The sequence below is a fragment of the Peromyscus leucopus genome, chromosome 1 (genome assembly GCF_004664715.2).
Source record: "Peromyscus leucopus breed LL Stock chromosome 1, UCI_PerLeu_2.1, whole genome shotgun sequence".
In the NCBI taxonomy this organism is placed as follows: domain Eukaryota; kingdom Metazoa; phylum Chordata; class Mammalia; order Rodentia; family Cricetidae; genus Peromyscus; species Peromyscus leucopus.
The window spans coordinates 50,747,570-50,775,298 of NC_051063.1; the positions used below are offsets into that span (position 1 = coordinate 50,747,570).

General features: G+C 46.7%; 1 protein-coding gene across 1 annotated transcript in view; it reads right to left on the bottom strand.

Moving 5' to 3' along the window:
- The window catches only part of LOC114706420 (dynamin binding protein), a 105,386-nt gene extending 88,208 nt beyond the window's left edge, over positions 1-17,178 (bottom strand). Inside the window, exon 1 of the mRNA XM_028888795.2 lies at positions 17,080-17,178. The gene's annotated coding sequence lies outside the window, so the exon portion shown is untranslated. The remainder of the gene's footprint in view (positions 1-17,079) is intronic.
- Positions 17,179-27,729: the final 10,551 nt, after the last annotated feature.

The window sequence follows — 27,729 nt, forward strand, 5'->3', positions numbered from 1 at the left end:
TGACCTATCAACTCCACAGTCCCATGTTGGACCTGCTAGCACTTAGATTCTTGTTCAGACATGGGGGTCAGAATTCATTGTTTTGTTCTGTCTGGTTCTCCACACCATTTTGTTTTGCTTTTACAACAATAAGTAAAGGGGCTGGAGAAATGCTCCGAGGTTAATGCACCAGCTGCTCTTGCAGAGGACCGGGGTTCAGCTCTCAGCACCCACATGGCAGCTCCTAACAGTCCTTAACTCAGTTCCAAGGAGTCCACCACCCTCTTCTGACCTCCAAAGGTACAGGCACACATGCAATACACGTACATGCATGAAAGCAAAGCTCTCATACACATAAAATAAAAACAATAAATAAATCTTTCAAATAGTTGAAACTTAGCCCACGTTTTTCTGTGTCCTTTGAGATGAGCACATGCCCCTCCTTCATTCTGGTACCGTGGTAGTTACATTTTCAAACGTTAAACATTTTTAACCCTCGGGTTGGATGCTAGCCCTTTTTAAACTGAAGGTTTTGAGCTGCACCTATCAGTTAGAGATTTCTATACTGTGCTCCCGAGGAGTGATGATACATAACCCATCTCTTCCCCTTTTCCCCCTCAACACTGGGATCAACCCTTGTATATGGGAGACCAGCACTCCCACCAAGCTACACCCGCAGTCTGCATCAGACTTAACATGTGGAGCCTGCCTAGCCTCATAAAATGAACTGGGAACTGTAGCTCTCTCCTCTTTTCCCTTCCTCCCCTCTGCAGGCCCTCTCCCCCTTCCCTCTGCAGGCCCTCTCCCCTCCCTCTGGCCCTCCCTTCCCCTCTGCCCCCTGGTCCCTCTCTTACCCCTCTGCAGGACCTCTCCCCCTCTCCCCTACACCCCCCCCCAGCTCCCAGCAAACACTAGTCCAGTTTCTGTACAGCTCTGTCCCTTCTGGACATTTCAGTTCTCCTGAACTCCTGAACTCATACCGTAGGAGGCTTGAGTCATGCCTTCAGCGAGAGTCATGCCATTTTCAAATAGAAACTGTCCGTTCAAGGCATATGGAACCATTATGCACAGACTACAGGGCCAGGCAACTGGATATGTGTCCCAGCTCCATCCCTCACTAGAATTTCAGGATTTGAAACAAACCACTAGGTTTCCATGTCCTAACTTTTCCCATGAACGACCAGTTTACTGGAATGGGGCTCGCAGCTGTAGTGACTGAAATGAATTAATAGATGTGAAGCACCCAGGCCAGCACCTCATATAGATGCGATTATCTGCACAGAAAAGAGTCAGTTCCAGGACAATAGTCTCAAAATCTTCTTTTCTTTTTAAATACAGGGTCTTACCACGTAACACTTGCTATACAGACCAGGCTGGCCTCCAACTCTGCCTGCTTCTGCCTCCTTAGTGCTGGGACTCGAGGCATGAGCCACCATACCTGGCCCTCAAACTCTTTTTCATAGCACTGAGATGTTACAAGGTTTTCAAAATGAAGAGTCAGCTCAGTGACCAAGAGCACTGGCTTCTCTTGCAAAGGACCTGGGTTCAAGTACCAGCACCCATATGGCAGGCAGCTCCCAACAGTTTTTAACTGGAGTCCCATGGAATCCAACATCCTCTTTTGGCTTGCTTGGGTACTGCATCCACATAAAGTAAAAAATAAACAACAAAAAAAGACAAATCTTAAAAATAAAATTAGAGATCCTAAGGAAGAGGAATGGGGGAATGAGCTAATAAGTTCCCTTGGGGAATGAAAATGTTCTGGAATTAGTGATGACGGGGTTGGAAACACACTGAGAGCTACTGACTCATATACTTACTGGGATGTTTTTTATGATATATGATTATTTTAATTTAAAAAATTAATGTCTCTTCTATTTCAGAAACCTCAGTTTACTCAAAATGTCAAGGCTGACATGAATGCTCTGCCTTGAAAACCGGCCGACACTTACACAGCTTAATCAGTCCCCATCTCTGAAGCTTTTCTGGAACTTCCTATTTCAGTAAGTATTTTATTCATGCAACTTCTACCTGCTCTCGGGTGGAAACAGGGGCAGCACGGTGTCTGGGTACTTGCACGTTCACTGGGTGGGAAAACATCAAAGAGTAAAGGCACTCGACTGGTAACCTGAGTTCAATCCCTGGAACCCACACAGTGGGAGAGAACTGACTCCTGAAAAGTTTTCTTCTGACCTCTACACATGCGCTATAGCAACACACACACACACACACACTCCATTCCCACGTAAATAAGTATTTTAAAAAGAACAAGTGTGTGTGTGTGTGTGTGTGTGTGTGTGTGTGTGTGTGTGTTACTGAGTACTGATGTGCTGATGTGCCCAGAGCCTTAGGTGCTGTGGAATAACCCCTCTGTACACTGTAAATATGCATTACTCTCATTGGTTAATAAAGAAGCTGGTTGGCCTCTAGCAAGGCAGGATAAAGTTAGGCGGGACAATCAAACTGAGGATACTGGGATGAAGGAGGAGTCAGAGAAGACACCAGGAGACACAGAGGGAGCAGGACATGCTGAAGGACAGGTAAAGCCATGAGCCACGTGACAGAATGTAGATTAATGTAAATTGGTTAATTTAAGTTGTAAGAGCTAGTTAGTAATAAACCTTAGCTATTGGCCGAGCATTTAGAACTCATATTCAGCCTCTGGTCAGTTACCCGGGACCAGGCAGTTGGGACAGGAAAACTCTGCCTACACTTATGTATTCTATGCACATGCTCCACCCACAAAATAACGAGCAAGTTTAAAATGGTAAATCATATTTACTACTAGGTTGAATTAATAACTATATAAATAACAGGATCTGACCCTTAAGTGAGAGAGCATGAGTTTCAATTTCCTCCTCCTTCTTTTTCGTGTGTGTGTGTGTGTGTGTGTGTGTGTGTGTGTGTGTGTGTGTGTGTTAGACAAGTCTTTTGTATCCTAGGCTGGCTTTGAACTCACTAATAGAGCTACAGATGGCCTTGAACACCTGATCTACTTGCCTCTACCTCCTAAGTGCTGAAATTATTGGCATGTATCTGCCAATATCTGCCATTATTTGTCACAGCACCTGGTATATGTGGTGTGAGCCAAACCAGGGCTCCACTTGTGCCTGGCAGACTCTCAGCTAACTCAGCCCCAGCCCGAGCCCTAGCTTCAATTTCGGACTCCACCTGTCTAACTCTGTGACCTGGGGAAGGTCAACTGGAAATGCCCCCGAATCTTAGTTTCTTCATGTATAAATTAATAGTCATCTACTTCAAGGATTAAACCTGAAATGTCGCTAAACATCTCGAACACCTCCTGACACAAGGCAGGCACTCAGAAAAGCTGACTGTGATGATGACGCCGTGGAGGGCGGGAGGTGGACCATCGTCACCCCAACTGACTGCAGCACAAACACAGCCCAGGCAGTATTTCTGGGCAGAGCTAACTTCTCCACACTGCAACTGTGTTCTGGAGAAGAGGGGGGAATGTGACGCTGTGGTTACTGGTTGTGGGGAGAGAGTGACGGACATCCCTTTCCACTAAGCTGCACATGAGCTGTGGACTCATAACACACCTACACGGGTTGGGCAGTCACAAAGGAGATCCCTATATGGGTCCAAGAAAACCTTTGCCAAATGCCTTCTGGGGAGAAAAGGAGGATAGGAAATTAATTTATTTGCTTTTATTAAAAAAAAAATATTGGCTCTGCCATTAAATCACTAAACATAGCTGTCTGATTCTACCTGTCTTTTCTGAGGACCTACTACAATGGATTCCTGCAAGCTGCCCGCAGATCTCATCTCCCTCTGCCGTATTTCCCACTCTGTGGCTAGGAGAAAGCAACCCTCGCACTTCTCCGTGCCTGGAACTCTTCCACCACCTGCAGTAAAACTCCTCCGCAGGGCAGACACACCTGTTACGATCTCATCCCCACCACAGGCTTGGCTGCATTTCCTGCCCCCGTCCTTCTAACCAGGCACCCCACTGTCTCGCCAAATCAAATACCATGCCAGCAGTTCTCTGCAAGGCACAGGTACCTGTGCACGCTTGTCCTCTGCCCAAGTGGAGACACCACAGACAGATAACCGAAACACAGCAAAGCGACCCTCTTCACTGCAGACCACAGTGTAAGGCAGCAGCATCACGGATCGCATCACCAGCCTGCAATCGCAGGCGGCTTTCACCTCCGGTACCTTTTGTATACACTGTTGCTTCCCTTGCTTAGGCATGGATAATGAGTATTTGTTAATTTTTGGATTTTGATTTGAGATTTTTTTTTTTTTTTAGAAAGGGTTTCACAGTGTACCCCATGCTAGCCAGGAACGCGCTGTGTAGCCCATACTGGCCTCAAACTTGTGGCAATCCTCCTGCATCAGTCTCCCCCCTGAAGTGCCACAAGAGGAAACAACAGCAGGGCAGCAGGCCATCCCTGGTTAACACCTGACTTGCAAATGTTAATTTTAATGTAAGCATCTCAAGTCATAATAAGAGACAACTGACCCGGCTTGAATTTCCTCTGTGGAATATAAGAATAAACTTTGAGCATATTGGTCAAATTCACTTATAAGCTTTTCAGTGATTTACTGTTAATTAATGCTTTAATCAAAGCAAACCTATTACTAACATGACCAGCCTCCTTGGAGCTAGAATCAGTTTACTGAAAGTCTTTCTCTCTGTCTTGGTTTATTAATTATTTGGCTTTAAAACTAGATGAAAATACTGACCCTGAGATATTTTCTTTTAGAACCTTTGAATCAGTGACAGATCAAACATAGCAAACTTCAACAGCATTCATCTGTGTTACTTAACACTGGTTTGCTCTCCTACAGAACCATCAGGTCATGGACAAATGCAACAAACCCCCCAAAAAGAAAGAAAGAAAGAAAGAAAGAAAGAAAGAAAGAAAGAAAGAAAGAAAGAAAGAAAGAAAGAAAGAAAGAAAGAAAATGAACCTGGATTTCTTCATGTCCACAGTGATCCAGACACCGGATTACTCAACCTAGACACTGGCAGAAAGAACCTGGGGCACTGACAGCTGTGGGTTCAGAATCTTCTGTCCTAGCGCCATGAACCCCCGACACCCCGACACCCCGACACCCCCACTCCCAATCACCCCCACTCCACCCCCGCCACCAGCTCCAGGACCACATGCAGGCACATGCAGAGTCTGGTTCCAAAGCAAACTCAGTCTCCCCTACCTAGCCCCTCTAGGGGTCCTCAATGTTTCCAATAAGAGATATCAACACTGTTAGAGGACAACATCCCAAAGAGGTTCTGCCACTGAGCTCTGGGAATCCTTAAAGCAACACACAGTCCCTAAAGAAGCAAGCGAGAGCCCCCCCATCTCTCCACCCACCCCCAGGGCTAGGTAACATGGAAACCGCCTTGCCCGACAGTCACAACGTGTTTAAATGGAAATGGTTGGCTGTAGATGACGTCACTCCCTGACACCCTGGAACACTCTAGAAGACTCCTCAGAAATGACCTCAGGGCGAAAGCAAACTATATGGGCCAGTGATTTCTATTTATAGTGACTGAGCAATTTGGAACCTTCTGCAATGGTCATCAGACGAAAGGGTAAGTTGTAAGCTAACACACTATAAAAACAAGAGTAAAACTGTGCCAACCAAGCTCTTTAAAAAAAAATCCATATTGTAGAAAATCTTAGGACAAATGATCAGTTTCTTCAACAAATAGATTATAAGCAAAATATTTACATTTAAACTTAGAATAAATAAATTAAAGACTGTTTAAGAAATGGATGAACTGAAAATTTTTTTGGATTTATTTTTTTAAATGAATTATTTAAAAAGTAATGGGGCTAGGGAAATGGCTCAGTTAGGCTGCACAAGACTGATAACGCCCAGAACCCACACAAAAGCTGGACTTAGCAATACCCACAGCTGCATCCCAGCATGTCCCATCAGGAGGTAGCAGCAGCACACACAGCTGCATCCCAGCATGTCCCATCAGGAGGTAGCAGCAGCACACACAGCTGCATCCCAGCATGTCCCATCAGGAGGAAGCAGCACACACAGCTGCATCCCAGCATGTCCATCAGGAGGTAGCAGCAGCACACACAGCTGCATCCAGCATGTCCCATCAGGAGGTAAGCAAAAAAAGCATAAAGAGCAGCACACACAGCTGCATCCCAGCATGTCCCATCAGGAGGTAGCAGCAGCACACACAGCTGCATCCCAGCATGTCCCATCAGGAGGTAGCAGCAGCACACACAGCTGCATCCCAGCATGTCCCATCAGGATATAAGCCTCTGTGTGGTAATTTGGGAGGCAGCTGCTGGGCATTTGGGAGTTGCTGGTGGTACAGAAATCTCTACTTACAAAAAAAAAAAAAAAAAAAAAAATCCTACAAAAGAGAAGACAATGATGGGCTGTGCCTGTAATCCTAGCACCTGGGAAGCTGAGACAGGACCACCATGAGTTTGAGGCTAGCCCTTGTTGGCCTTGGTAAACTACAGCAAACAGCAGGGTCTCTGCAGATAAACTAATCTAAGCCTTGTGGGCAGAGATCTGTTATTGTCAGCAATAGAACTTTACAGAAGGTTCCTTACCAATATACACCGAGCTTCTCTACAGGAAACAGAGGCCTAAAGCACTCTCTTCCACATCATCATTCTGAAGATTAAATGAGCTGGGCATTTATGGAACTGGCTAACAAGCCCACTGATGGCACATTAAATTATATTATCATGTCATATTATATTGGAGATAAGGTCTCCCCACATAAACCAGGCTAGCCTTGAACTTGCAATCCTCCTTACCAGTGTGTGCCACCATCAGTTCTAGCTTCCTTTCATTTGAATTTGGACAGCTAATGAAACTCAGTAAAGGGGACAGGTGACATACCAATAACTAGAATAAGACACTGCTACATTCACTGTTGCTTGGGGAAAGTGAAGCCACAGAAAGAAATGCGTGTACCGGAGCAGATTTGGACGAGACCAGGGCAGCAGCGCTTGGGACCTGACTGAGACTGTAGCCGGAGTGCTGAGCACTGGGTAGGGGTCATACCCGCCCTGGCCTCGGGACAGCAGACAGAGTCCTTGCAGAAGCTGTCTGCTAATATCCCACACGGTGCTGTGAATGTGAGTTCTGGCCTATGAGGCATAACAGCCCAGAGTGAGATCCAGAACAATACTTATTGTTAGAAACAACAGAAAAGGGAAAAAAAAAAAAAGTGTCTACTTTACTAGGGACGGGAGGAGAGAACAAACTAGAAAGGGAGGTCATGGGGTGTGAGGCTGGGGAGTGAAGGACAGCTCGGCACATCCATTGCAACTTTTTCTGCTGACAGGGCAGGCTCATTTTTGCTAAAAGAATCAAGTCAGGAGAACAATGCCCAGTGTGCACGCGGCCCAGGACCCATGGCTGGAACGTCAGCACCAGCCATTCTCTCCTGGTCCCTCTCCCATCATGGCTGTCAGCATCACAAATCCTTACTCTGCTTTCAGGAAAAGGCAGCATGCCTCCCCGCCCCCAGGGGAGGCTGGCACAATGGCAGTGCCTCTCTGGGTGGATGGTATGCTTGGCTCTGCTCACACTGTCAAGGAGTCATGGGATTCCACCACCTCACCCCATCCTCACCTTAGAAGGAGGCTGAGAACTATCTTTTTTCATCCCCTACCACTGTGTGTTTCCTGTGTCTAGGTCACAAGATAGATGCATTTGTAGGGGCAAAGTGATGGAGGTGCCTGGGGTAACTTGGCAGGAAAAAAATCTTGTTCTCTCTCTCTCTCTCTCTCTCTCTCTCTCTCTCTCTCTCTCTCTCTCTCTCTCTTGCTCTCTAGCTCTCGGGAGGAGATCAGCTGCATTCTGGAAAGAAGCAAGAGTTAATGCAAACTGGAAGCAAACATTCCCGCAAATCAGGATCAAGGGATGGGCACGAGGAGGAAGTCCATTTGTGTGGAATTGAATTTGCTGATGACAGGAATGTTAACTTAGGAATTTGCTCACTTCCCGCTATAGTCAGTCATGTGTCTGTATCGGACAGACCACAAGACAAAGAGAGATTAGGGGACAAGTGAGTGTATGGGGGTCTATTTTAGAGTCAAAAGAAAACAAAAAGCCAGGTGCGTGATACTGCACACCTGTAATTCCAGCACTTGAGAGGCTGAGGCAGGAGGATCCTTGCTAGTTCCAGGCCAGTCTGGTCTATACAGCAAGTCCAGGCCAGAGGCCAAGAGTACACACTGAGATCTTGTCTTAAGGGAAAAAACCAACAACAACAAAAAAGACTTTATTCCATTTATTTTGTGAAAGGGGAAAGTGTGATCTTAAGAGAGGAAGAACCAGGGTCTGAACAGACGCTAAAGGGTCAAATCATCAAAGAGTACCTCCTGCTCGTGGGTTTGGGCCCCTCTCTGCTGGGATCTAGACCACGGATGCTCCGTGTTCAACTATGACGCTGAGCGTGGAGCACAGTGCATGGTGGGTGGCTTCCCTGGGCTCAGGCAGGTCCACGGGACCAGTAGACTTCTCCCCACACCTAACGCTATCAGAGCCTGTTTCTCTCCTTGATCCTTCCCAGAGGACCAAGATGAGATCAAGGTGAGCTCAGCTTAACCCTGGAAAGGAGGAAGGCTCTGAAACCCTGGTTTTACGTGCATCCCTTCCTCCACAATAAGATGGGAGAGAAATAACCCGTCAACAGGTTGGCACCAAAGCCAGGATTACAGGTGTGCTTTTCTATATTTTACAGACTTTCTGTGTTGAATACAGACAGGTTTTTTTTGTTTTTGTTTTTTTTTTTTGTAATGGGGGGGGGAATACTGATCTAAAGTGGGAGAGAGGAACAATGGTAACTAATTGCCCAGCAATTCACCAACCAGCATAACTGTCCCTGGAGAGCCACCTACGTCTCTACCTGTTAAATAACCGCAGTTTTTCTTAAAATATCCTCAAGATTTACGCATGGAGTAGAAACTGACCCAGAGTTAGGAAACTTGCTTTTCATGTCTTTGTTGATGATCACACTGACGGCTACAGTTGAAATGCTGAATGCGACTCTTTCTCCTTCACTCGGCTGTTTAAACTTTGACTCTCAACAGCAGAAGGAAGAACGTGCCCTCCTTGTGAAACAAGCTTATGTTAGACTCCTGAGATCTGACCACACATTAATGGATGCCGAGTGCAGACATATGAAGGCCTCTAATTGATGTTCTGTCAAAACAACTCGCCATAAGGCTTACGATTTGGGCTTGCAGCCGGAGTGAAGCCATCTTATTTCCTGAGGAAAAATCCGGCAAAGTTTTCCATAAGGTTATCCAGCCATCCATGATAGAAAAGCTCAATAAATTACAGGCAGGAGGAAACACCTGCCCCTGATAAAGGTGCACAGACAAACCCATTGGCCTCTATCCCAGCACTGGGAGGCAGGGGCAGGTGGATCTCTGTGAGTTTGAGGCCAGCCTGGTCCACACAGAGTTCCAGACCAGCCAAGGCTACATAGTGAGACCCCATCTAAAACAAAACCAAATCTACAAAATATTAAACAAACGAACAAATACTGCTCAAAATGGGGAAAATCTGGACTCATTCTTTTCAGCTTGTCAAGGATGCATCTGGCGGGACATTTTGACGCAGTCCTGGAGGCCCTGGCCAAGGCTACAAGAAAAGAACAAGAAATAAGGTACAAGGATGGGAAAGAAGCCGCGAACCCACCACTGTTTTAAGGATGTGATTAACTCCTTGGGGGGAAAGCGAGAAGAAAAACTAAACGACACAGTGAAGCAAGGCTGTTACACACAGGTCTGTCTAGAACAACCAGGAACCTCGAAAGCCTATAGAAGCAGATTCCACGACATCAGCCTACTTCTGCTAAGAGCCAGCCTTGATTATTACTATTATTACTACTAATAGTTCTGGAATGTTGTTGATAGACCTGGTCAAGCTGCCACTGCACTTTTCTGAGGGGTTCCCTGCAGAGGCTTCATGGCATTTGAAGGCACATCGTTCATTGATCAGGACTGCACCAGGCCTGATTATGACTATATTCACAGCATTAAGACACAGTTTGCACCAATTCAAACACATTTCAACACATAGTTTGGATGAAATCCTTTCAATTTCTTTTCACAAAAGATTGATAATGCATAGTGTATGGGACACTAAAAAAATTTTCAAGAAAATACAGAATTGTCTACAGCAGCATCATTCTAAATGTGCCTCAACTTCTCTGATTGGGGAAGCTAAGCAGGGTTGGGATTGGTTAGTACTTGGATGGGTGCTGCTGGTTTAAAAAAGAAGAAAGAAAATACAGAACTGAGAAACACCAATTTCCTAATTTGTATATTTTGTAGTACCACAAAGTAGGCCAAGGTTCAGTATTAAGAAAAAATAGATATTGCTCCTAATAAAAATGTTCACAAGTTTTCCTACAGAAATACATTCATAAGGCTTAGCACTCAGTTTCAGAAGAGGAGAGAGCCAGAATTTAATATCTGGCTCAGAAGATGAGAGAAAAAGCCAGGCTAAGCATCTTAAAGTACTGATGACCGTCTAGAAAATAATGAGAAATATGATTCACCATAGATCAAAACATGAAGTATCAAGAACCCCCTTCTAGGGTTTCCTGAAGGAATTTAAGGTCTATAATAAAAGGGGCTGAGGACAGCTCAGTGGTAGAGTACTCACCAAGCATGTGCAAGGCCTTGAGTTTGACCCCTGGGGCCTGGGGGATAAGGGACTTAAAAAATGAAGTGACGAGTGCCTAGAGGTAAAAATTGATGGAGACTGCGCCCATCTCAAAAGGATCAGGGAAACACGAGACACGCATAGAGGACGTAACAGAGCACCAATGGTCAGATGCTAACATCTGGTTATTCCAGGGAGAAAGCACACAGGAGCTCTTTGTACTATTCTTAGAACTCTTCTGTTAGTTTTAAATTATTTCCAAGCTCTAATAAACTGCTAGAAAATAAGGTGAGTAAGTAGAAAGACATGTTACTGGCTTTCAGGTAGAACATGTTACCATTAAAAAGATGTCAAGTCTACTCAAAATAATTTACAAATTTAATATAATCCCAATAAAAATCTCTCAAAATATAATTTCTGAGTAACTTAATGAATTTATTCCAAATTTTATAAGGAAAGTAACCTTTGGTCCAGGAACAGTTACATAAACTTTAAAATGAATGAGTCGCTGTGCTGGTCATCACAAGATGACTACGACGTCGATTTAATAAAAAAGAAGAGCAACAAAACCTGGAGCAAGAGCTACAGACTAGTAGACAAAACACACGTGGAACTACAGACCCGTGGACAAAACACACGTGGAACTACAGACCATACAAAAAATTCGTGAACTAAGACCAGGACAAAAACACGTGAACTACAGAGAGTGACAAATCATTCGTGAACACAGACATAAAAAACACACTGAATACAGACCAGTGGACAAAACACACGTGGAACTACAGACCAGTGGACAAAACACACGTGGAACTACAGAGCAGTGGGATAGGCATGGAGTTATAGACCAGTGTGCCATGGAAACCACAGAGAAAGGGAAAGAGTGCCAAGGCTCAATTAAGAAAAGTATGGAATTTTGTTCTGCTCCCCCCCCCTCTCTCTCCCCCTCCCTCCCTCCCTCTCTCCCTCTCTCCCTTTCCCCTTCCCTGTCTGGCCCTGTGAGATGTTATTAGAAATCTTGGCTCATCGAATAGAGGAAAACAGGACAGGGCTGGATGCAATGTCTATAAGAATTAAAGTCACAGAAGTAACCCAGAGATGGAGGTTTTAAATATTTAACCACCCCCCATCCCCCCCCCCCCCCCGTGTGTGTGGTGTTGTGGTGTGTGTGTGTGTGGTGTGTGTGGTTTGTGCATGTCAGGGCACTGCCTGTGGAGGTCAGAAAAGGCATCAGATCCTCTGGTGCTTAGGGCCTGACATGGGTCCTGGGATCCGAGCTTGGGTCCCCTGGGAGAACAGCAAGTGCTCTTAACGGCTGAGCCATCTCTCCAGCCCAAGATCGAGTTTTTTCAAACAAAATTTGAGATGCATAAACCTAGGTTAAATAACTTATTTGACAACATAAAATTAAGGATTTATCTTGACCAAAGAAAAACAAACGAAAATAGAATAGACCAGACGAGCCGGGGCGCACGCCTTAATCCAGCACGGACAAAGATATTCTGTGAGTCCTCTGAGTGAGCTCCAGGAAAGGCGCAAAGCTACACAGAGAAACCCTGTCTCAAAAAACAAAAACAAACAAACAAAAAAGAATAGACCAGACGAGAAGATAGCCTCAAAGTATGGACATGCCAAGGAGAATCTCCACTACGATCACTTCTGTACATCAGTGACACCACAGACAACGGCGACAGAATGACACAGAAAGAGCTCGCATTTGCAGGAAGCAGTGTGTCTAAGAGATGCTCAAAATGACTAGTAATACAAAGATGCAAACTAAGATAACAAGCAGTCACTTCACTAACAGGATGAGCAAAAGGCACACAGGCCGAACACTGGTGGAACAAGAGGAGGTGATACTTCCGGCAGGACAGAGATGGGGAGAACTATGAGTCTGGGGCCTTTTTAGCTTTGGAGCCTGTTCTGGATCTCACTACTGTAGACCGGGCTGGCCTCGAACTCACAGAGATCCGCCTGCCTCTGCCTCCTGAGTGCTGGGATTAAAGGCATGCGCCACCACCACCCGGTGAGTCTGGGGTCTTTAATGACATCTCAATCCATGAAAGCTCATACACAAGAGTGTCCTTCTAAGTCCGCATCCCACAGAAAGGTGACGTGGCTTCATACGCAGACATGTAGAAGGTGGTCACTGCTGTAATTTTTGACACAAGGTTTAACTACGCAGCCCTGGCCAGCCTGAAACTCTCTACATAGACCAGGCTGGCCTTGAACTCATGGATTTACCTCTCTCTGCCACCCCAGCACTGGGATTAAAGGCAGGCGTGTGCCACCATGCCCAGCTCTGCTTTTCATTCTTGTGGTCTGACTGAAAAGACCTGACCCAGTCTCTCTGGATTTGGGGTGATTCAGCTCCCTGTGGGTGTGTGGGTTGAGAGCCTCCTCCGGCATGCTCTTCTTGCCTCCCTGAAGAAGTATTCCACATGACCTGAAATCTTAAAATTCTTGAGCTAGAGGGGACCCAATTATTCTGCAGAAGAGGAAATGAAAGCCCAGACAAGATTTCTGATTTAGGGCCACACAACTAATATAAAAAGGAAGGCCTCCAATTCTGCCCTGTCTCCCACATTCCTCCCCCCCCAACACACCCCTGCCCAGCATCTACTCTCATCCTGTAGGTGGTTGTTTGAAGCAGCAGGTAGCTGTTACACCTGCCTATGACCTTGAGGTACATGCCCCTGGGGCGTGGCTGCTGGGGGACCCTTAAGACCTGGGATGCCTGTACAGGTTCTCTTCTTCGATACCTTGTGGTTTTGGAGGCTGGGTCAGACCAGGGCAGAGATTGCCAGAGAACAGCACTGGACCATGCCTCACCCTTCCAAGATCCTGGGACAAATTCCTGCATTCTGTCTTATGAGTTAACCCCCAAATAAATTCCTTTGCTCATTAAGTAGACTCCATGGATTAATCCCATTATCAATCTTTTTCCAACAACAAGAGGAAACCCCTGTAAAGGTTTCCCCCATACTCAGAGTCGATGCTGGATTTTTTTTTTTTTTTTTTTTTTTTTTTGTTTTTTCGAGACAGGGTTTCTCTGCGTAGCTTTGTGCCTTTGCTGAGCTTACTTGGTAGCCAGGCTGTCGAACTCACAGAGATCCGCCTGCCTACTACCTCCCGAGTGCTGGGAATAAAGGCGTGCGCCACCACCGCCCGGCTCGATGCTGGATTTTTAACAGTGGTCTATACTGAGACTCCCTTTCCCACTTCACCCCCTCTTCATCTGCCATCTCCCCACATCCGCCCTGCTGGCCTCTGTGACCCTGCCAGCCTCCCACCTACCCAGCAGTCTCCTGCTCCAGGGTTAGGCTGGGCTTGCTCCACCTCTGCCTCCCACTCTCTCAGTCAAGTCAGAGATCAGGAGACATCTCAGTAGAGGCCTTCTCCCATCATTCTGTAGGAAAAGTAACCCCCCACCACACACACACCCTTTCCTATCTACACGGCTTAGAATTTTCCGTGTATCCTGAGGACCGGATCCACTATGCTTGCTTACACCCCCGTCCCTCAGGGTCCCACTGAAGTACGTATTTCACCAGGCCTTTGCCCACTGTGCTCACGCTTCTCCCTGATTCCTATGGTAACGCCTGGCTCACAAAGTGCTCAAAAAATATTTGCTGAATGAATGAATGAACGAATGAATGAATGAATGAGCCACTCGGGGTCAGAACACAACCCTCAGACTCCAGCTCTTCGCACAACACCTTATTGTACTGTCAGTTCCCAGCCCCCACGTATCTTCACTGCGGAAAAGGCTTGTAAATCCAGAGATGAAATAACTCATTTTAGCTACTCTGCCTACTTGTTTCCTTGGGGCTGCTTTTTTTTTTTTTTTTTTTTGAGGACAAGGTCTCACTGTGCAGCCTTGGCCGGCCTGAAACTCACTATGTAGAGGGTAGCCTTGAACTCGCAGACACCCACTTGAAGATTAAAGTCATGAGCCACCACCACACACCGCATCAGGCAGCATGGCTTTCTTTTTAACACCAAGGATTAACCACCTAAAGAAAAGTTAGCACTCGGTGTACACAACTGCTCTTTCATGGGGGTTGGCGGGGGTGGGGGTGGGGGGGGGGTGGGGTGGGGTGGGGGGGTGGAGTGGGGTGGGGGGTTAGGGGTGGGGAGAGGGGGTGTAGGGGGCATGTGCTGGCTATGGCCGGGACTTTTCATCTCCCTGCTCTTCAGGCGAGAGGCTACTTCATAATGAACTCCCAACAGCAAGACCCAATTAGCCAGTCTTGAAATTATTTTATTCAGATGCTTTCATAGCTGGGTCTAATAAGAAACTATTCCATATTCACTGGTGTGGAACTTTTGAGAACTATTCTGAATGAATTTTAAGAACACTTTAACAACAACAAAAAGTGCTTGAGAATTTCACAGATGACTCTGTGATGGTGACAAGCTACAGGTGAGACGTCCCCTGACTTGTATTCGGTCCCAAAGGACAGAATAATAAACCTGGGAAAATAGGCCAAGCTTTGCATCTGCCAACAGGGAGCAGGCCTCCACTTGTACTCACTGAGTCATTTTTTAAAATCCGCCCCCAAATTTAAGACTAAGAGATCTGCCTCTTAAAATATTACTTTGCATTTATTTTAGTCCAGTCCAGATCAAAGTGACCCAGAGGGACGGGAACGGTGATGAATTTGAAGCACTGGAATGCACCATGCAGAAAGGGTTTCCTTCTAAGGCAGAGGAAGCGCTCTGCTCTGGAGACATCCCGTGTAATAATCTGCCACACGTGGACAGTAAACACCCGAACATTCTCTGCTCGGCCCTCTGGCAGGAGCGGAGCTGTCTACGCTAATGATGAACAGCTCCCATTCGCTTTTTAGATCTTAAATGGTATCTTGGCATCCAGGACTTCTCCTGTCCTGGAGGAGAGGACGTAAGCTCAACGGGCACTCTGGGAGAGGCCCTGCCCCATGGGTGAAGAGGATGTGACGAGGGTCTCTGCGGGCAAAGGGGTGCTCAGAGAATAGGGCCAGAAACGAGGAGGTGAGTGGGAAGAAAGGTTGGGAGGCCCGACTTTGAGGGTTAAAAGACAAATAACTCATACATATTCGGACAGCATCTATAAAGATTACTGTCAGCCAAAAACATACACAGTGTGAACGTGGCACAGAAGTTATCCGTTTGAGTCAGAATGTTCTTGGCTTGTTGGAAAACTCACCTGTGACATGTCCCCCATTCCCACGCCAGACTTAGAAGTTCTGCACCACCACACCAAGCACTCGGTTCTAGACACTAACGCAGAAGTGTGAGTAATGTGAGAAAAAAAAAAAAAAAAACAGGTTTCACTTATTTTAGCTCAATACTCAAAATGTGAGTGGAGAGGTGGGAGTAATAATAGAATTGAAGATCTGCTATACAATATGTAGAATTAATTTTCCCCTCTCAAAGCTGTATTTATTGTCACCAGGAATGGGTGTTTCAAGTCAATGCACAAATTAAGGGCTTTAGCCGTGGAAGAGCGAGCGCCTGAGAGATCACGTCACTCAGGAGTTGAGAGGAAGGAGTCCTGACTGATACACTAACATGCACATTATAGCGTGACTCTGCTTTTGCTTCCACCGTTTTATAGACCCAGCACTAACTGAGAAACTAGGTCTGGGTGTTGCAAACTTGGATTAAGCAGCTCTACTAGCATCGTGTAGCTCGACTAAGGTAAGTGGAGTCTAAACTATGCTCCAGCCCGAGTACCAGTGTCATACTAGCTCGTCACATACCACACCATTACTAATTGGGAAGTTTCACGAGGTGCTTCGATGACTGTAAGAGAATTACTGTAAGCCAGACCTAAAGGCAGGTTAGAGACTACGAGAATGAAGAAACATTTACCATCCATTACTCTACCTACGACGGTGCTTTTCGAGTTGGTTTTTATATTCAGTGTCCCAAACGCTCTTCGCGGTTCTTAACACACATCAGATGCCGGCCTGTTTGGTCATCCCAATCGCCCTTTTTTCCAGTGACAGATAGCACACCCTCCTTTGACACAGGGATGCTTTAGTGCAGGCGTCCTGGGTACCAAAACACTCCACTCAACCAAAGCTGCCTCTCCAGCTACACCGTCCCATAGGCTTGCTCGGGAAACCATGCCCGCCTTGCTGTCACGGAATCCCGGCCTCGCATGCCCACCGGGAACAGCAGCGACAAGGGACAGGACTGGGGCTGAGTGCTTCGGCTCCAGCCTAGAGGCAGGGCGGCGCAGTGACAGCGTCTCGGCCGGACACCTCGTCCCCGCGTCCGCGCCCGGGGACGGCCTCCAGGGCTGCGGGAGCCCCCGGCACCCCGCGGCCGTGCGTGAGGACAGCGAGGGCCCGTGGCGCCCCAGCCTCGCGCCCCGCTGAGCGCAACGCGACCCGGAGCCGCGCAGCAAGCCCGCAGGGACCGTCCCCGCCACCGCCGCCCCGCCACCCCGCCAGCGCGCGGCCCAGCACCGACCTGCTCTCCACGCCCGGCGTTCCCTCCGCGCACGGCCGCTGGTGGCCCTGGCCGGCCGCGGTCACCTCCCCTCGGCGGCGGCGGCGGCGGGCGGGACGATCCGGGTGACTCCGCGCCGCCCCGCCTCCCTCCGCGCCGCTTCCGCCCCGCGGCTCCGGCTCCGCTTCCCGCGCTCGCGCCCCCTGGCGGCCGCCCCGCCCGCCGCCCCGCCACGTCAGGGCTCGCCCCAGGGCCTCTCCGGGAAACTGAGGCACCGGCCGTGCGTTGCTTGGGCTAGGACCCACCCGTACCCCACCCCCACCCCGCGCACCCGCGTCAGCGCCAACCTAGAAAACTCAAATTCTCCGCTGCGCGATCAACTTACTCCGCGGTGGAGGCTGGCCTCGAACCTTTGATCATCCTCCACTCCCCAAGTGCGGGATTGTGGGGCATGCGCCACCAGGTCTCTTCCCCTCTCCCCATCTTTTTTTTTCCCCTCCTCCAGAGAAAAGTCTCGCAGAACAATGTTGAGAATTTAAAAGCAAGGAATCACAGAATACAGGAAGCAAACACCTCAGTTTTTCAGAGACCCCGCAGGATTTCTGCTTCTTAAAGATCGCAAGCGCTTGGAGGTGCTGCTGAGATTGCAGGGCTTCACTGTCAAGGGACCTGCCTAGCAGATTTGAGGAATGCAGGCATCCTCTATCACTATGCACACATAGCGAAGATAAGCCTTTATTTCAAAATTGTCATTAGCTATATCGTTCCTCGACTCCCCTACTCTTAAAAGATCATAGTAAACTAGACATAGCTTGAAGTGTATGTATCCTTTGGATCACTTTTTAAGCGCGCATGTCATCGGCAGTAGGTACATTCACGTTGCTATGCAACCATCATCCCGTCCATCACCAGAACCTTTTAATCTTCCCAAACTGAAGCTGCTCTCATCATGGAGGGACTCCCCACTCCCTAGCCCCGACAGCCCCTCTTCTCCTGTCCTTAAGAATTCCTCCACTCTGGACGCGTTCATAAGTGGAATCCAACATACTTGTCCTTTTGGTGCCTGCCTTATTTCAGATAGAGTAACGCCCTAAATTTCATCTGTGTTGTACTACGTGTCAGAATGTCCTTCCTTTTTACTGCTGAATGTATCCCATCGTCTTTACAGACTATGTTCTATTTATGCGTTTGTCCTTCAGTGGGCAATTCAGCGGAGTTTCCCTTTTGGCTATTGTGAATCACCAAAAGTGTACACCTATCTACTGGAGTCATTTCGTCCGGTTCTTTGGGGCATGTATCTAGAAGTGAGACTGCTGGGTCACCTATATTATTCTCCTCCTTTGCCGTTTGAACAGTGAGGGAAAAAGTTTTTGTAGTAAAACATAAATATTCCAGATTTTTGTCTTTAAAAAATTTAGCGAATGCTTCAGTCGCCTGTGGAACAAGGAGCTTCCCTCCCCTTTTCAAGTAACATAGAACATCTATTACCTAGAGAGATAGTAACAGTTATTCTTTTTCTTTTTTTTTGGGGGGGGGACAGGGTCTCTCTCTATTTTGTGTCTCAGACTGCCTTAGAACCCACTCTGTAGCCCAGGCTGGCCTCAAACTCCCAGAGATCCACCTGCCTCTGCCTCTGCCGAGTGCTGGGGTTAAAGGTACACCACCGTGCCCGGCTGATAATAGTTGCTATCATTAACTAACCACAGTTTTGTTTCCTGTGTATATAGTTTTCTAATGTGGTTTAGAGCCAAGTATTCCTTATGAAAACCAGATGAACTAAAAGCAAAGACTTCATTTTGAAATAAAAACACTGGGGTGTCTTAACTCAGCTCTATCTAGACTTTTCTCTTTTTTAACATTTATTTATTTGTTTACTGGGGTAGGGGACACTTGAGGCAGGGGTCTCATGAGGAGGTCAGAGGACAACTTCTGGGAGTCAACCTCTTCTGCCATGTGGCTATCAGGTTGGACAGCAAGTGTCTTTTCCTCTGAGCTATCTCTCCAGTCCCTAATCTAAACATTTTCCTTTCACCTAAGAGTCCGTACCTGAATAGCCAGGCTGTTGACTCTCAGAGCCCGGTTCTTTGGTTGGTGCACTGAGGTTGAGACTAATTGCCTGAGAGCATCACCAAGATCATAACACTTCTGAGGCAGGCAAGTGTAGGAACGGTTTAGTACCACCGAGATTCCCATTTAGTTTGGGGCTCCACATCACCTCTTGTAATAATACACACCCGCTTCCATCTCTCAAGGATAGTGTACATTTCCAGACCTGGAACTGGTAACAATCAAATAGTTTCTGTTCAAGTATATTCCCAATATAGTCACATGTAAAGAAGAAAAAAGCGGGGGAGCTGATCTGGCCTGAACTGGTTTTGTATGAATTACCAGTAAGGCAAAGCGATGCCCTCCCTTTTAGAGAGAATCTCCTATTTACTAACTTGTGTCTATGCATAATTGAGTGTGTGTATGATTAAAATCAGATGAGTCCAGGAAGAGAGAGGCAGGCACAATAAGAGAAATGAGTGTATGACCTAATCTATCAGTCAAAATAGAGAACCACCCCAAATAACCCTCCGGTGACAGCCCCTCCTTCCTTTAGGCCATGTGGAGAGCTCGGCTGCGGCCTGGGGCCCTTGAGTACTGTCTGTCCTGGGACCACTGAGAATCTTGGCAGTGTATCCTCTCTAGTCTCTACTCTGAATAAAGTTATCTTGCTTCTTTTGCAAGTCTGTGAGCCCTTGTTTTCAGTCCTTTGGAGAACAGCCTGAGAACGCGGCACGGTTCTCAGAAATACCCAGTGCACGGTAACTGCCTCACATTAAGGGACACTCACTGTACTCTTGACACAGAACGGAGCTGTGCTGACATTTGGAATTCAGCCTGCCCAACAGACAACATGCTGTCTGCCATCGTGGAAGTCATACTCCACAATGATGTGACAGGAAATAAGTTATTTTCTAGATCAGCATGGAGTGGAAAAAACAAGTCAGGGGACACAGATGAATGGTGAAGAATTAACCCCTGAAGCTCTGGGCATCCGTGGCATGGAAGAATTAACTTCTCTCAGCTGCAGCGGGGCTGATAGGAGTTGCTACAACAGGCCTTGAAGGAATGAAAAAGCAGTTACTCAACATGTTTCTTTTTCCTATTTGGTGGCTCAGACGAGGAATCTAGCTAAAACAAAGGGAGAGGGTTCTTTGACTCTAAAGGTGGTGGGGAAGTAAGTCTCTCTTCGAATGTGATACTTTTCTGAGACCAAAATGAGGAGGAAGACTCACCTTGCAAAGAGCTAAGGCAGTGCCTTTCAGGCAGAAGAAACTGCAAAGCTCTGAAGCCAAGAGCAACTTGGCACATTTCAGAGCCACAAGAGGATCTGGTGGGAGCAAGCAAGTAGAGAATCGTGAAATGGGACTAGAAGACACACAGAGGCCAGCGAGGTGCCTCAGTGGGTAGAGGTGCTCACTGAGGACCTGAGTTTGCTCCCAGAAAGTTGCCCTCTGACCTTTACATATGCACACAAACACTAAGTAAACAAAGAGCAATAGGAAGTAAACAGGAGGGAGGGTCATCCTGAGTCTAGCAGGCCACGGCAGACTGAGTTTTATCATCAATATCCTCAGTTGAGATAACTGGAATAAAACTGATCAGAAGAGATCTATGTGGGGCCGGAATATAGCTCAGTGTAGGGTGGATGATGAGGCTTGGTCAGGCCCACACAGTGGCGAGGTGGTGCACAGCTGTAATCTGAGCATCGGAGGTGGAGCAGGGATAGAAGTTCAGTATTTTCGTATGATTCAAGCACCAGGGACACCAACTCTGAAGGTGAAGAAGAGATTTTTGTGCTGTAAACAGAAATAGAATGAAATTAAAATTACAAGATGAAACTCATGGTAAGAGCTCCTGCTTCAAGACAGTATTCCAGCACATGGCACTCACAATCTGTACTCAGTCAGAGATCAGCTATGTTTCTTGCTCAACAACATGTACATGAGAAGACAGACATACTACAGCTACCCATGCACATAAAAGAAAAATAAATAAATCTCAAAAAAATTTATAAAGATATGCTTCCTTCCACTGCCAGTAATTTTCAATAAACCAAACACAGAATTCTTGTCGGCTTTGGTGACTCTTACCTGTCAGGACAGTCCGAGTCTGAATTTTCACTGTCCTCACAGGAAACATTGCAAAAGAGCAGCTGGTCAAAGGCTTGGCCCCGCCGCTGAGCCTTTTCTTGAATGCACCATGTGGCAACCATAAGCTGATTAGAGTAGCAGGCTGCTGAAGATGCCTCTCCCAGGATATCAGGCAGACACCAATCCTGGAGCAGCCAGGGGCCCGGCTGTGGGCGAGAAGCCGCTTCTTCCTCCTGATCCTAAGGAAAAGGTGGTCCAGAACTTGGTGGTGTAATACAGAAGACACAAGCTTGCATCTTCAAATGCCAGGAAGGAAGAGGCATCGTGTGGAGATTTTTGCGAACTATCCATAAAAAGGGGATCAGAACATGGGGGGAGGTCCGAAGACAGAGACAGTGGAAGCTGAGCCCTCGGAGAGGATGGGGATGGGAAGGGAAGGCAGTGCTCCCTAGAGGCTGGAGGAGTCTACGATGATTTTGACGCAGCCACGTCTGTGTGGAGGACCCGTGCAAGGGCAGGCCCAGCTCCCAGCAGTGGGTCTCAGCGTGTGGGGCGTGACCCCATCGGCAAACCTCTATCTCAAGAGACATTTGCACTAGGATTCATGACAGTAGCAAAGTTACAGCTATGAAGTGCGGTGATACTTCATTTGTGCTCTAACAAATAAAGCTTGCCTGAAAATCAAAAGGAGGAGCTAGCCACTAGTTAACCATAGAGATCTGGAGGTCTGTACAGACAGATAGAGCTGGGCAGAGAGAGGAGCTCACTCTCTTTCAGAGGAGGATCTTGTAGAGCTAAGAACTAGTGGCTTGCTGCTCTGTCTCTCGGATCTTTCAGCTTTTACCCCAGTATCTGGCTCTCGATTTTTTACTAATCAGACCGTTTAGCAATTCATGTTACAATGAAGTCACAGCGAGAACGATTTTATGGCTGGGGGTCACCACAACGTGAGGACCTGTACTGAAGGGTCGCAGCGTTGGGAAGGCTGAGAACCACTGCTGCCAAGGAACATAACAGTCTCCACTCCGGAACCCAGAGTGATGCCAATTCCTCTCTTGTTCTTAGAAAAGTTCCCTGCAAGGAAGCTTTTAAGTTGTAAAGAACAAAATCAGGGCTGGAGACATGGCTCAGAGGTTAAGAGCACTGGCTGCTCTTCAGACATCCTGAGTTCAATTCCCAGCAACCACATGGTGGCTCACAACAATAATGAGATCTGGTGCCTTCTTCTAGCCTGCAGGCAGGACATTGTATACATAATAAATAAATAATTTTTTTAAAAAAAGAACAAAACAAACAAAAGCTGCACCCCGTTTCTCTTTAGGGCCTCCTGGTGCTGTGCAGAAAGCCTGCTACCCGTGGGAGCTTCACCTTGCCTTCATATTTCATCACAGTCAAAAATAAAAACCAAGCCAGGCGTGGTGGCACATACATATAATCCCAGCACTCAAAAGGTAGAGGCAGGTAGATCTCTTTGAGTCTGAGTCTAGCCTGGTCAAAATGCAGGGTCCCAGACAGCCTCAGCTATGTAGTGAGAAAACAAAGCAAGTCAAAAAATAAAACAGCAAACAAATGAATACCCTTGAACACAAATACCCACCACAACATACCAAGCCCACCTGAACATATAAATGCTGAACTCAAGTAATATTTTTAATTTTTTTTCATTTTATTTTTATGTGTATGGGTGTTTTTCGCCTGATTGTCTCTTTGGGTACCAAATATGTGCCCAATGCCTGTGGAAACCAACAGAGGGCATCAGATCCCCTGAAATTGGAGTTACACAGTTGTGAACTGCCATGTGAGTGCTAGGAATCCAACCCAGGTCCTCTGAGAAGGCAGTCAGTGCTCTTAATCACTAAGCTATCTCTCCAGTCCCAGAAGTAATACTTCTTTTTAAAAAAATCCATCTTATGTACCTGCCAAAGATATATCACTTTCTAAAGAAGCATCTGACAATGTAGAAACTAAAATATAGTTTTCTCTTTATTTTATGTGTATGAGTGTGTCGTCCGCATGTATGTCTGAGCATTACTTGTGTGCCTGGTTCTAATGAGACAGGAGAGGATGTTGAATCCCTTAGGACTGGAGTTACAGATGGTTGAGAGGTGCCATGTAGGTACTGGAGATTGAACTCAAGTCCTCTGAAGAGCAGTCCGTGCTCTTAATTGCTGAACCATTTCTCCAGTTCCTGAAGACAATTTTATAGAAAATGTTTATTATAACTTGGCCTTCTATAAAGACCAGAGCATATATTTATACCTTTAGTTTTTCTTCTTTATCAGTGAGAAAAAAAAAAAAAAACATTTCTTCAAAAAAACAGAACCAGGATTCTTCATTTGAGTAGAATAGAATTAATTTTTTTGTAAAAAAAAAAAAAAAAAAAAAAATCTTAAGGGTTATTTTTGTGTGTGTGTGAATATTTGCCTGCCTGTGTGCACCACAGTGCTTCTGTGGAGGTCAGAGAACAACTTCCAAGAGTCAGTTCTCTCCTTCCACCACGTGGATTCCAAGAATGGAGCTCTGGTTATTAAACTGGGCAGGGGCATCCATACCCACAGAGCTGTCCTGCTGGCTCCTAGAAGTAATTTTTAGAAATACAATGTAGCTGAGCATGGTGACTCATCATGGGAACCTTAGCACTTGGAAGACTGAGGCAGGAGGGTCTGGAGTTCAAGATTAACTTAGGCTACCTAGTTTGAGACTGTCTCAAGACAACAGCAACAACAACAAAAACCCACAAAAATCCTTATAGGTCCTGTTTTCTTGTCTTGGTTGTTCACATTAATGGAGCAAGATAATAAAGTTTTCTTTTTCTCTCCAAATAACATTGGTTGTTCTCGGCACATGTCATGATGACCCATAGAGGTGGTCACTGTTACCCTTAGCATATAATGAGGAGCTGAGCCTCCATGAGGTTGGTTCATCTCATCTTCCCTATATTTTCCACAACTTAACCATTCTTACACTGTTTGTATCAGAAAACCATTATATATATGAGACAAGACGTCATGCATCCCAGGCTGGCCTTGAACTCACTATGTTCCTAAAGATGCCCTTGAAAATTTGGTCCTCTTTCTTCCATCTCCTGAGCACTCCGGTTGTATGGATGTCGGGATCGAAGTCCTGAGTGCTAGGCAAGCACTCTACCACTGAGCTACACCCCAGCCCAATAATTGCTGACATGTGGCATGCCACCTTTCTGCTTTTTAAGTGTTTATTTAAATTCACTCACTTTTTTTTTTAGAAGGGAAAATTCGTATGGACACCCCTAAGTGCAAAACCAGGCTGTAATCACAGGAAGTTATCATCAGAATAAATACAAAGAAACAAGGTTGATATGAAACTCTAGTTCTAAGAGTGAGGGCTACTCTTCCATGTGTTAAACAAATGAATAACGAATAAGCACAAAGCTATCCAGTGTTAGAGGTGAGGCTGCCCTGAGAAGCCACTCCCTATTACGGAAAACTGGCATTTTCAGACGGTGCCTTGCCCTGGGAGGTTCCAGTATAGAAGTAGCATTGACTCATTTTGGGAAAGGAGGATGACTCTGCACCTGGATGGACCAGCCATGCAGCATAGACTAAAAAATGACTTATTCCCCCAAATCAGAAAGTGTGCCACCCTGTAAATTTATCGGGTTGTATCAGGGAAAACAGGCCCAAGAACTTAGCAGCCACACCATCCCAAAAAGAGTGTGACTCCCTCACTTGGACCTCATAAAGAGGGGGACACCAAGCCACCTTGGTGACAGAGATGGCGGAAAGCTGGTCATCTGGTGTGTGCCAAGAACCTACCAGGAGAGAACGCCCAGCTATCTCGAGGCCTTAACTAGGCTCCATCCTTGCAGTGGAAGCTGGTACTAACTGCTATGTGCCTATCCTCCAGTTCATCAGTCTGGACCGGCCATCCATCTGTCTGTCCATTCCTTCATCTGGACCTCGTCCTGCCCTTTTGCCTCTACAGTCAGACTCAACTTAGCAGCTTTGCTCTGACCTGTGGCCACTGCGCATCCCTGGCTTCTTCACGGTAGCGCCCATCAATACAGACTCTACTTCCATGTCCCTCAGCTCCTCGCTGTACAGGACTTCAGAAACCTCCTGAACTCTGCTGTGGCCTCTTGACCCTTTGCATCCATTCTGTAACCTACACATATGCAGATGGATATAGATGTATTTACTCAGTGAAGTATATTGTGTCATCTGGGAGTTAATATTAATAATTAAAATTGGAGTAAAAGAACTCGTGTTATTGTTTAATGATAACCAATGTTCAATGCTAACACACACACACACACACACACACACACACACACACAGCCTCTTCCAGGAGTGGCAGATAACCACAAATTGACCAATAAGAGTCATTATTATAGTTTCTTAATTTGTGTTATTGGAAGTCACACCCAGGTAAGTATGTGTGTGACCCAAGTGTCAGATCTAGTCTGCTTCTAGGCTGGGAGAAGGCGAGCTTGTAGAACTGTTAGTACCATCCCCCCTCATGCGAGAACCCGCGGAAGAAGCTTTCAGCAAAGACAACGATACTAAAAAGTGGAGACAGATTTTAGACTGCAGACTGGGCACCTGATCCAACTCTTTGTGAAGTCTTCATGCATACATTTTTAGTTACCAAAAACGCTAATGCTAAGCAGAAATGAAACATTTACTGTAGCATCATGAGAAAAAAGGATGTATTATACTTTGAAAGATTATATTTTGTTTATTTATCTATTTATTTTTCATTTGAGATAGGCTGGCTAAAACTCCATATCTAAATGACCAGGCTGGCTTCAAACTCACAGAGATCCCCCTGTCTCTCAGTTGCTGCGATTAAAGGCGTGTGCCACCATGTCCAGCTGAACATTTTGTTTCTATTTATGTGTCTGTATGATGTGTGTGTGTGTGTGTATGTGTGTGTGTCCCTGGAGCTGGAGTTACAGGTGGGTATGAACTCCCCATGTGAGTGCTGGGAAGTGAACCCATGTCCTCTGGAAGTACGCAGCAAGATCTCTTAACTGCTGAGCCATCTCTCCAGCCCTGGCTCATGACTTTTAATGCTAAGATTATAGATTTCCTAATGTGGGGCATGAAAGCAATTATGAGTTCCTGAAGGTGGCCAGATAGCAGGTATATGTTTTCTAATTGACCTTACTAGAAAATTAGTAAACTACTCCAAAATAGTTAGTGGATCCTTGAACTTGCCACTAAAATTTTTTATTGGTCTGTAAAATAATAAAGTAATTTTATTGGCTGACTATAAACTACAGTGTGTATAAACATTTAAGTATTTTGGAAAAGGGGTAGAATTGTTCTGTAATTTCTTAGCTTGTTTTTGCTTGATCTGATTTCAGAAAGGATTTTAAGGCGGCTCATCAACTCCTTTGATCTTGTGCTCAGCATGGTGTCTCCAGGCCCAAGGCCTGGCTGGGACAATCTATGGGAAGTCAGAGAGGCCTTTTCCCTCCCCGTGAGGAGCCAAGAACGGGTTTTATTTGTCTGTTCCCAGGACTGTGTAGAAGGCCAGCAGGGTGTGAGCAGAAACAAGCAACGGCCCACCCTGAAGCTGCTCTCTGCTTTCCAAGCCAGGGCTGCTGGTGTCCTGGGCCACAGCAGACACTGCGTGCATCCCAGCAGGGAGAACTTAGCCAGTGTATCAGGGAAGGGAAAGTGGGGAAAGACCCAGGAAGGGAAGGGGTGTGGTGAGGATCCTTATGTGGAGGAGAGATGACAGATGACAGGGAAGCCTTTCTAAACGGTGGAACTTAACTTTTGGGAGGAGGGAGAGGACACGGACTTGCTTAGGCATCTGTCCAACAACGTTCCTCAAGTTTAAGAGTCTGAATGAAACCAGTGTTTCAGCCACCCTGAAGTCAGACCCCAGGAGGGAGAGAGGCCCTGCATGCATGCAGGCTGTGTATGTAGAGGCTGTGTGCATGCAGGCTGTGTGCATGCAGGCTTTGTGTGTGCATGCAGGCTCTGTGTGTGTGTGTGTGTGTGTGTGTGTGTATCATGCAGGCTGTGTGCATGCAGGCTTTGTGTGTGCATGCAGGCTGTGTGCATGCAGGCTTTGTGTGTGTGTGTGTGCATGCAGGCTGTGTGTGTGCAGGCTGTGTGTGTGCAGGCTGTGTGTGTGTGTGTGTGCATGCAGGCTGTGTGCATGCAGGCTTGTGTGTGCATGCAGGCTGTGTGCATGCAGGGTGTGGTGTGTGGGTGGGCTGGGCATGCAGGCTGTGGCTGCAGGCTGTGTGTGTGTGTGTGTGCATGGGGTGTGTGCAGGCGGTGTGTGTGTGGGGTGGGTGTGGGTGTGGGGGGTGGGGGGTGTGGTGTGTGGGGGTGGTGTGGGTGTGGTGTGTGTGTGTGGTGTGTGCATGCAGGCTGTGTGTGTGCAGGCTGTGTGTGTGCAGACTGTGTGTGTGCAGACTGTGTGTGTGCAGACTGTGTGTGTGTGTGTGTGTGGTGGATACTGTGGAGCAGCAGAGGAAGATGATCCTTTCCACACAGGGACTTCAGCTTCTCCTGGTCTGGTGCCAGATTTG